Here is an 8137-nt window from a genome sequence, read left to right on the forward strand (position 1 = left end):
GATTGCTGTTATTTTCTTCTGAAGTTTAAGTTATCTGGCTTCAGTTCACAGAGCTTTAGAAAAGCACAGCTTAGTTTTCAGTGACTCCAAATTAGGGAAATAGAAAAAAGAAGGAAAAAAATTGAAAACATGGTTTTGAAGACTTGTAGCGAGGAAAAATCAGAATTTGGTCCAAACTATAGAACATGACAAAAATTGGAAAACAAATTAGGCAGACTTGAATCTAACAACAGGTCTACTACAGTTTTGAAACATAATTATTCTCTCTCTACTTTCCCATTTTTACTAAAGGCAAGTCATGCTAGAACTCATTTGCTGTATTATACTTGGGCTAATTATTTGTATACAGTGCAGCAAGAATAATTAGTTTTTACATGGGCTTTTAAATTGGCTTTGATGGAACTTTGTTTCTTAGGAGGAATCTCAGATGTTTTAAAAGGCAAGCCCATCCATGGATTTGTGCGATCAAATATCTATGAGTTGGGTGAAATTTCCTTTCTTCTTGAGGTTTCAAGATAAACCTGGGGCTTCTGCACCTGTCAGGAAGTGACATTCTTTACTTACCGCAGGTCAGAAACCCTATACAGGGACAATGTACACAAAATATGAGGCCAGTTTTTCTTTTTTTTGCTTTTGCCTCAAAAAGTGACATTTATTCAAAGAAAAAAAATGACAACATGTCCAACCCTTGGCTCCCTTCCCTCCCCCCTCCTGCTACTACTCAGCCCCCACCAAGACTGAACTCTGGCTGGGGCTAGGTGGCAGGACAGCCCCTCAGATGAGGTCAGCAACACTGAGGGGCATTTCCTCAATGGAGGTGTTGTAGAAGGTCTCTATGTCTCGAAGAGTCCGCTTGTCTTCTTCTGTCACCATGTTAATAGTCACACCCTTATGGCCAAACCGTCCACCTTGACCGATTCTGTGGATATAGATTTCCCTGTTGGTGGGAAGGTCATAGTTGATGACTAAAGAAACCCACTGCACATCAGTGCCTCTGGCCTACATCAAGAAAGACAACTCTTCAGCATGTGCATGAGAATCTATCCCGAAGGGAGACACGTGTATCCATGTAGGCAGCCAAGGAAGGCAGAGGAAATAAGCATCCCTGTTCCCCCAAAGACCTTAGGCATGCCAGATTCTATTCCAAGTTGCTACTTTCCTGAGAGGGGCACCAGATGTCCCCTTGGAGAGGGAATCACCTTGGATATGAGGCCAGTTTTTCAATGGCTTTATTGGCTCCATAAGTCGTTTGAGTCCTTAAAGGAAAGCACACCATTCCAGTCAAAGCCCTCGTTAAATAACCAATTTCTCCAATTGTACACTATTGCAAAAGAAAACAGATTCTGTTGCACTAATGCAAATAACTAAATTCCCATTCAATTGGGAATACTCACAAAGTTTCCAAATTCTGGAGTAGGTAGAGAGAAAGAAATACGCTCCAAATTTTGTTCACAGGAGTGTAGTTTATGCAATTTTTAAAAGCTGCAAATTGCTTAAAAGTTTTCTTAGGGCCAGGCGCTTTGGCTCACACCTGCAATCCCAGCACTTTGGGAGGCCAAGGCAGGTGGATCAGGAGGTCAAGAGATCGAGACCATCCTGGTCAACATGGTGAAACCCCGTCTCTACTAAAAATACAAAAAATTAGCTGGGCATGGTGTCACGTGCCTGTAATCCCAGCTACTCAGGAGGCTGAGGCAGGAGAATTGCCTGAACCCAGGAGGCGGAGGTTGTGGTGAGCCGAGATCACGCCATTGCACTCCAGCCTGGGTAACAAGAGCGAAACTCCATCTCAAAAAAAAAAAAGTTTTCTTAACTCTGAACAACAAAACAAAGTATTAGCAATGTTTTAAGCAAAAAGTCAAAAAGATTACTTCAGGTATCTATTGGTTCAGTACATTCAGTTAACTCTTGTTCTGTTTGAGAGTCATGAACATTTCAACTCTTCATGAGAGTTCTGAAAGTTTTTTCCTTTATTTCAATGTCACAATTTCCAAAGTCATCAGTAAATCTGCATTTAAGTGCACCTGTAAGAGTCCTATAGATGATCATAAACCCACCTTTTAAAGATGGTTTAAAACAAGACAACTGTCAGTTGATGAAAAAAAGTTTTAGGTGGCCATAGTTAAAAGACACAATTGCCTGGTGCAGGGGCTCACACCTGTAATCCCAGCACTTTGGGAGGCCAAGACAGGTGGGTCATGTGAGGTCAGGAGTTTGAGATCAGCCTGGCCAACATGGCAAAACACCATCTCTACTAAAAATACAAAAATTAGCTGAGCACAGTGGTGGGCACCTGTAATCCCAGCTACTAGGGAGGCTGAAGCAGGAGAATTGCTTGAACCTGGGAGGCAGAGGTTGCAGTGAGCCAAAATAGCACCACCGCACTCCAGCCTGGGCAATAGAGCAAGATTGTCTCACACACACACACACACACACACACAAAGACATAATTTATAATTTGACTTTGGAAAGTTTGTCAAATATAAAAGTTTTAAAACATTTGATAATATAAAATAGGATTACAGGTCATTGTAAAGTCATTTATTTAAGTGGTAATTTAAGCATTTCCAAAAAAAGTGAAAACCTTCATTCTTTGAGTGATGAGACTTAATTTTCTGAACAAGAAATCCTAATAAAAACAGCATGAAGTCAATTACATTCATTTTTCAAAAATTTGTAAACAATTTATAAAATGTAATCTTGATTATAAAATGTAACTTTCATAAGCCTTTTATAATATTTTTAATCTTTATTAAGAAGTTGGTTAATACTTCAAGACCTTGTTAATCTGATACGGGGGTCCACATACTGTTTTTTGCATCAGTGTGCCTTTGACATTAATTTATAGAGAAACTGAACTTATTTTATCTTTCAAAATCAGCCCTTACAATCGTCCACGCTCACTTCTTTCCGTGCTCACCTTGTCTGTGATAGTCCCTGGGTCTTGAAGAGTTAAATAGCTTTAATTTCTTGCCCTGTGTCTCAGGAATGCAGTTCCTGTTTGTTTTGATTGGCATCTTTTATGGGACCTGAAGATGAAGCTTTAACTGTTGTCAGGGTTTAAGATTTAGCAAGACTTGGTGTCCTTTTTAGACTCAGGAGTTAAAGCCCTCTAACTCAATGTTACAAGGACTTTAAAAGCACATACAGGAAAATACATGGATGTAATAACCTTAATTAAAAAAAATTATCTGTTTTTTCCTAAGCAAACCAAAACTTAATAATAACATGACAACTTGATTATATAAAATTTTTGTTTTGTTTTAATACATAAATGCTTTTATTGTGACTTACACTGACTGTTCATGAAATGGTCAGACTTTCTGAGTTGTTTTGAACATCCCTCCTTTTTAAACAATAGTTAATTTTTTTTTTTTTTAAAGACGGGGTTTCACCATGTTGGTCAGGCTGGTCTTGAACTCCTGACCTCAGGTGATCCACCTGCCTTGGCCTCCAAAGTGCTTGGATTACAGGCGTGAGCCACTACGCCCGGCCAACAATAGTTATTTTATATCACAACTAAATTTACCATAAGAGATTCTTTTTTACATACAAGTATTTCTTTTTTTTTTTTTTTTGAGATGGAGTTTCACTCTTGTTACCCAGGCTGGAGTGCAATGGCGCAATCTCGGCTCACTGCATAAAAGTATTTCTCTTTAAGCTTGTTCACCTAAAAAAATTGTGTCTTCATTTTTATAAATTTCTTTACATCTATTGCTAGTTCCTTTGCCTTGTTTTATATATATTCTTTATTTATTTATTTATTTTGAGACGGAGTTTCGCTCTTGTTACCCAGGCTGGAGTGCAATGGTGCGATCTCGGCTCACTGCAACCTCCGCCTCCTGGGTTAAGGCAATTCTCCTGCCTCAGCCTCCTGAGTAGCTGGGATTACAGGCACGCGCCACCGTGCCCAGCTAATTATTTGTATTTTTAGTAGAGATGGGGTTTCACCATGTTGACCAGGATGGTCTCGATCTCTTGACCTCGTGATCCACCCGCCTTGGCCTCCCAAAGTGCTGGGATTACAGGCGTGAGCCACCGCACCCGGCCCGAACTAATCCTTTTTTATGGCTGCATTGTATTCCGTGGTGTATATGTACCACTTTTTCTTTTTCTTTTTTTTTTCTTTTGAGACGGAGTCATGCTCTGTTACCAGGCTGGAGCACAGTGGTGCAGTCTCAGCTCATTGCAACCTCCACCTCCCAGGTTCAAGCAATTCTTCAGCCTCAGCTTCCCAAGTAGCTGGGACTACAGGTGCATGCGAAACGCCCGGCTAATTTTTTTGTATTTTTAGTAGAGACAGGGTTTCACCATGTTGGCTAGGATGGTCTCGATCTGTTGACCTCATGATCTACCCGCCTTGGCCTCCCAAAGTGCTGGGATTACAGGCACCGCACCCAGCCACCAAATTTTCTTTATCCAGCCTATCATTGATGGGCATTTGGGTTGGTTCCAAGTCTTTGCTATTGTAAACAGTGCTGCAATGAACATTCGTGCGCATGTGTCTTTATAACAGAACAATTTATAATCCTTTGGGTAAATACCCAGTAATGGGATTGCTGGGTCAAACAGTATTTCTATTTCTAGATCCTTAAGGAATCCCCACACTGTCTTCCACAATGGTTGAACTAATTTACACTCCCACCAACAGTGTAAAAGCATTCCTATTTCTCCACATCCTCTCCAGCATCTGTTGTCTCCAGATTTTTTAATGATTGCCATTCTAACTGGTGTGAAATGATATCTCAGTGTGGTTTTGATTTGCATTTCTCTAATGACCAGTCATGATGAGCATTTTTTCATATGTTCTTTGTTCGCATAAGTGTCTTCTTTTGAAAACTATCTGTTCATATGCTTTGCCCACTTTTTGATGGTTTTTTTTTGTAAATTTGTTTTAGTTCTTTGTAGATTCTGAATATCAGTCCTTTGTCAGATGGGTAGATTTTTAAAATTTTTTCCCATTCTGCTGGTTGCTGGTTCACTCTAATGACTGTTTCTTTTGCTGTACAGAAGCTCTGAAGTTTAATTAGATCCCATTTATCTATTTTGCTTTTGGTGCCATTGCTTTTGGTGTTTTAGTCATAAAGTCCTTGCCTATGCCTATGTCCTAAATGGTATTGCCTAGGTTTTCTTCTAAGGTTTTTATGGTGTTAGGTCTTAGGTTTAAATCTTTAATTCATCTGGAGTTAATTTTGGTATAAGGTGTAAGGAAGGGGTCCAGTTTCTGCTTTCTGCGCATGGCTAACCAGTTTTCCCAACACCATTTATTAAAAAGGGAATCCTTTCCCCATTGCTTGTTTTTGTCAGGTTTATCTAAGATCAGATGGTTGTGGATGTGTGGTGTTACTTTGGAGGCCTCTGTTCTGTTCCACTGGTCTATGTCTCTGTTTTGGTACCGCTGTTTTGATTACTGTAGCCTTGTAGTATAGTTTGAAGTCAGGTAGCACGATGCCTCCAGCTTTGTTGTTTTTGCTTAGTATTGTCTTGGCTATGTGGGCTCTTTTTTGGTTCCATATGAAGTTTAAGGTGGTTTTTTCTAGTTCTGTGAAGAAGGTCAATGGTAGCTTGATGGGGATAGCATTGAATCTATAAATTACTTTGGACAGTACAGCCATTTTCACAATATTGATTCTTCCTAACCATGAGCATGGAATGCTTTTCCATCTGTTTGTGTCCTCTCTTATTTCTTTGAGCAATGGTTTGTAGTTCTCCTTGAAGAGGTCCTTTACGTTCCTTGTTAGTTGTATTCCTAGGTATTTTATTCTCTTTGTAGCAATTGTGAATGGGAATTTGCTCATGAATTGGCTCTCTGTTTGTCTATTATTGGTGTATAAGAATGCTTGTGATTTTTGCACATTGATTTTGTATCCTGAGACTTTGCTGAAGTTGCTTATCAGTTTAAAGAGATTCTGGGCTGCGATGATGGGGTCTTCTAAATATACAATCAATCATGTCATCTGCAAATAGAGACAATTTGACTTCCTCTTTTCCCAATTGAATACCCTTTATTTCTTTTTCTTGCCTGATTGCACTGGCTAGAACTTCCAATACTATGTTGAATAGGAGTGGTGAGAGAGGGCAATCCTTGTCTAGTGCTAGTTTTCAAAGGGAATGCTTCCAGTTTTTGCCCATTCAGTATGATACTGGCTGTGGGTTTGTCATACATAGCTTTTATTATTTTGAGATATGTTCCATCAATACCTAGTTTATTGGGAGTTTTTAACATAAAGTGCTGTTAAACTTTGTCAAAGGCCTTCTCTGCATCTATTGAGATAATCATGTGGTTTTCATCTTTGGTTCTGTTTATGTGATGGATTACGTTTATAGATTTGCATATGTTGAACCAGCCTTGCATCCCCAGGATGAAGCCTACTTGATCGGGACGTAGTTTAGTCTTAGAAGGGTGTAAATGTATAAGAATTTATCCATTTCTTCTACATTTCTGGTTTATGTGCATAGAGGTATTTGTAATAATCTCTGATGTCAGTTTGTATTTCTGTGGAATCAGTGGTGATATCCCTTTATCATTTTTTATTGCATCTATTCACTCTTCTTTAAAAACCCAAAAGTAGGGCCAGGTGCAGTGGCTCACGCCTGCAATCCCAGCACTTTGGGAGGCCGAGGTAGGTGGATCAGGAAGTCAGGAGTTGGAGACCAGCCTGACCAACATGGTGAAACCCATTTTTACTAAAAATACAAAAAATTAGCTGGATGTGGTGGCGTGCACCTGTAATCTCAGCTATTCAGGAGGCTGAGGCAGGAGAATCTCTTGAACTGGGGAAGTGGAGGTTGCAGTCTGGGTGACAGCAAGACTCCATTTCAAACAAAACAAAACCAAAACATAAGCCCCATGAGTAGCCTCTGTTCCAGTAACTATTTTAGTAAAAAAAAAAAAAAAATCAGGCGAAAACAGAATTCAGTCAACTGAGAAGAAAAAAAATAACTATAGCTCCAAAAAAAAAAAGAAAAAAAGAAAAAAAAGAGACAAGGTCTTAGGAGAGAAAAACAAACAAATCTCAAAACCATGAAGGCCTTTCAAATACAAACATGCGCACATGCATACATACCCACACATCTTGGATATTAGCTTTTTAATTAAGCTGACTTTTAACCATTGAGCTCTTTATAAAAAATTTTGTTTAAATCTTATTACCATATTTCAGCTAGGACAATATGCTGTTAAACTAACAATGATAGCACAAATTATATGATTTCTGAGCACTCTTAGTGTATGCAGAAATCAATATCGGCTGGCTGTTAAATGCTAAGGTTAGTCATTTAAAAGCAATTTCCAAGACAGAATCCCAAACCAGTTTCTTATCTAGTGATGGGTCTCAGGCTGTAGACTCCTCTCTACCATCCTAAACGCAGGAAAAGTACTCATTTTCCCTGTTAGAAGCGAGTTCAAACTCCATAAAGGAGTTACCTGCCTTCCATCATCATGGAAGCAGGAAAGCTCGGGCAGGAAGCGGTGGCTCATGCCTATAATCCCAGTGCTTTGGGAGGCAGAGGCTGGCGGATCATGAGGTCAGGGGATCGAGACCATCCTGGCTATTTAATTTAAAAAAAATAAAAATAAATATAGGCCAGGCGTGGTGGCTCACGCCTGTAATCCAAGCACTTTGGAGGCCAAGGCGGGCAGATTACCTGAGGTTGGGAGTTCAAGACCAGCCTGACCAACACGGTGAAACCCTGTCTTTAAAAAAATAAATATATAAATAAAATAAAAATAAAAAATAAATAAATAAAAAATAAAAAGGAAAAATTGCCTTCCTGTTGGAAGCAAGAAAAAGAGGAGTTGTAAAGCAAAATAAACTCTAGATCTCAACCAAATTTTGGGACATCAGGGATTCTCTGGAGACAGTGCTCTCAGACCTCAGCAAATTGTCCTATTGGTTTGAGCCATAAAGTAAGCTCATGCTAGTACCAGTCACTGATAGGAGATTTGTCAAAGGTCAGGGGCATCTCCATTCAGAATCCCCTGTGGTTTCCACAATGTGAACCCAGAAAATCTGAGACAGGTTTCAGTTTATTTAGAAAGTTTATTTTGCCAGGGCTGAGGACACACCCATGACACAGCCTCAGGAAGTCCTAATGACACGTGCCCAAGGCGGTCCGGGCACAGCTTGGTTTTTAT

The 8137-nt window shown here is 39.6% G+C and overlaps 1 non-coding gene across 1 annotated transcript; it reads right to left on the minus strand.

Moving 5' to 3' along the window:
* Positions 1 to 1065: 1065 nt before the first annotated feature.
* LOC135274452 (small nucleolar RNA SNORA67) lies at positions 1066 to 1206 on the minus strand. Its single transcript, XR_010342276.1, has one exon. It is a non-coding gene; the product is annotated as a small nucleolar RNA SNORA67 (small nucleolar RNA).
* Positions 1207 to 8137: the final 6931 nt, after the last annotated feature.

Source organism: Aotus nancymaae, unplaced genomic scaffold, assembly GCF_030222135.1.
Source record: "Aotus nancymaae isolate 86718 unplaced genomic scaffold, 86718_ANA_hifiasm-v0.15.2.pri h1tg000011l, whole genome shotgun sequence".
NCBI lineage: Eukaryota > Metazoa > Chordata > Mammalia > Primates > Aotidae > Aotus > Aotus nancymaae.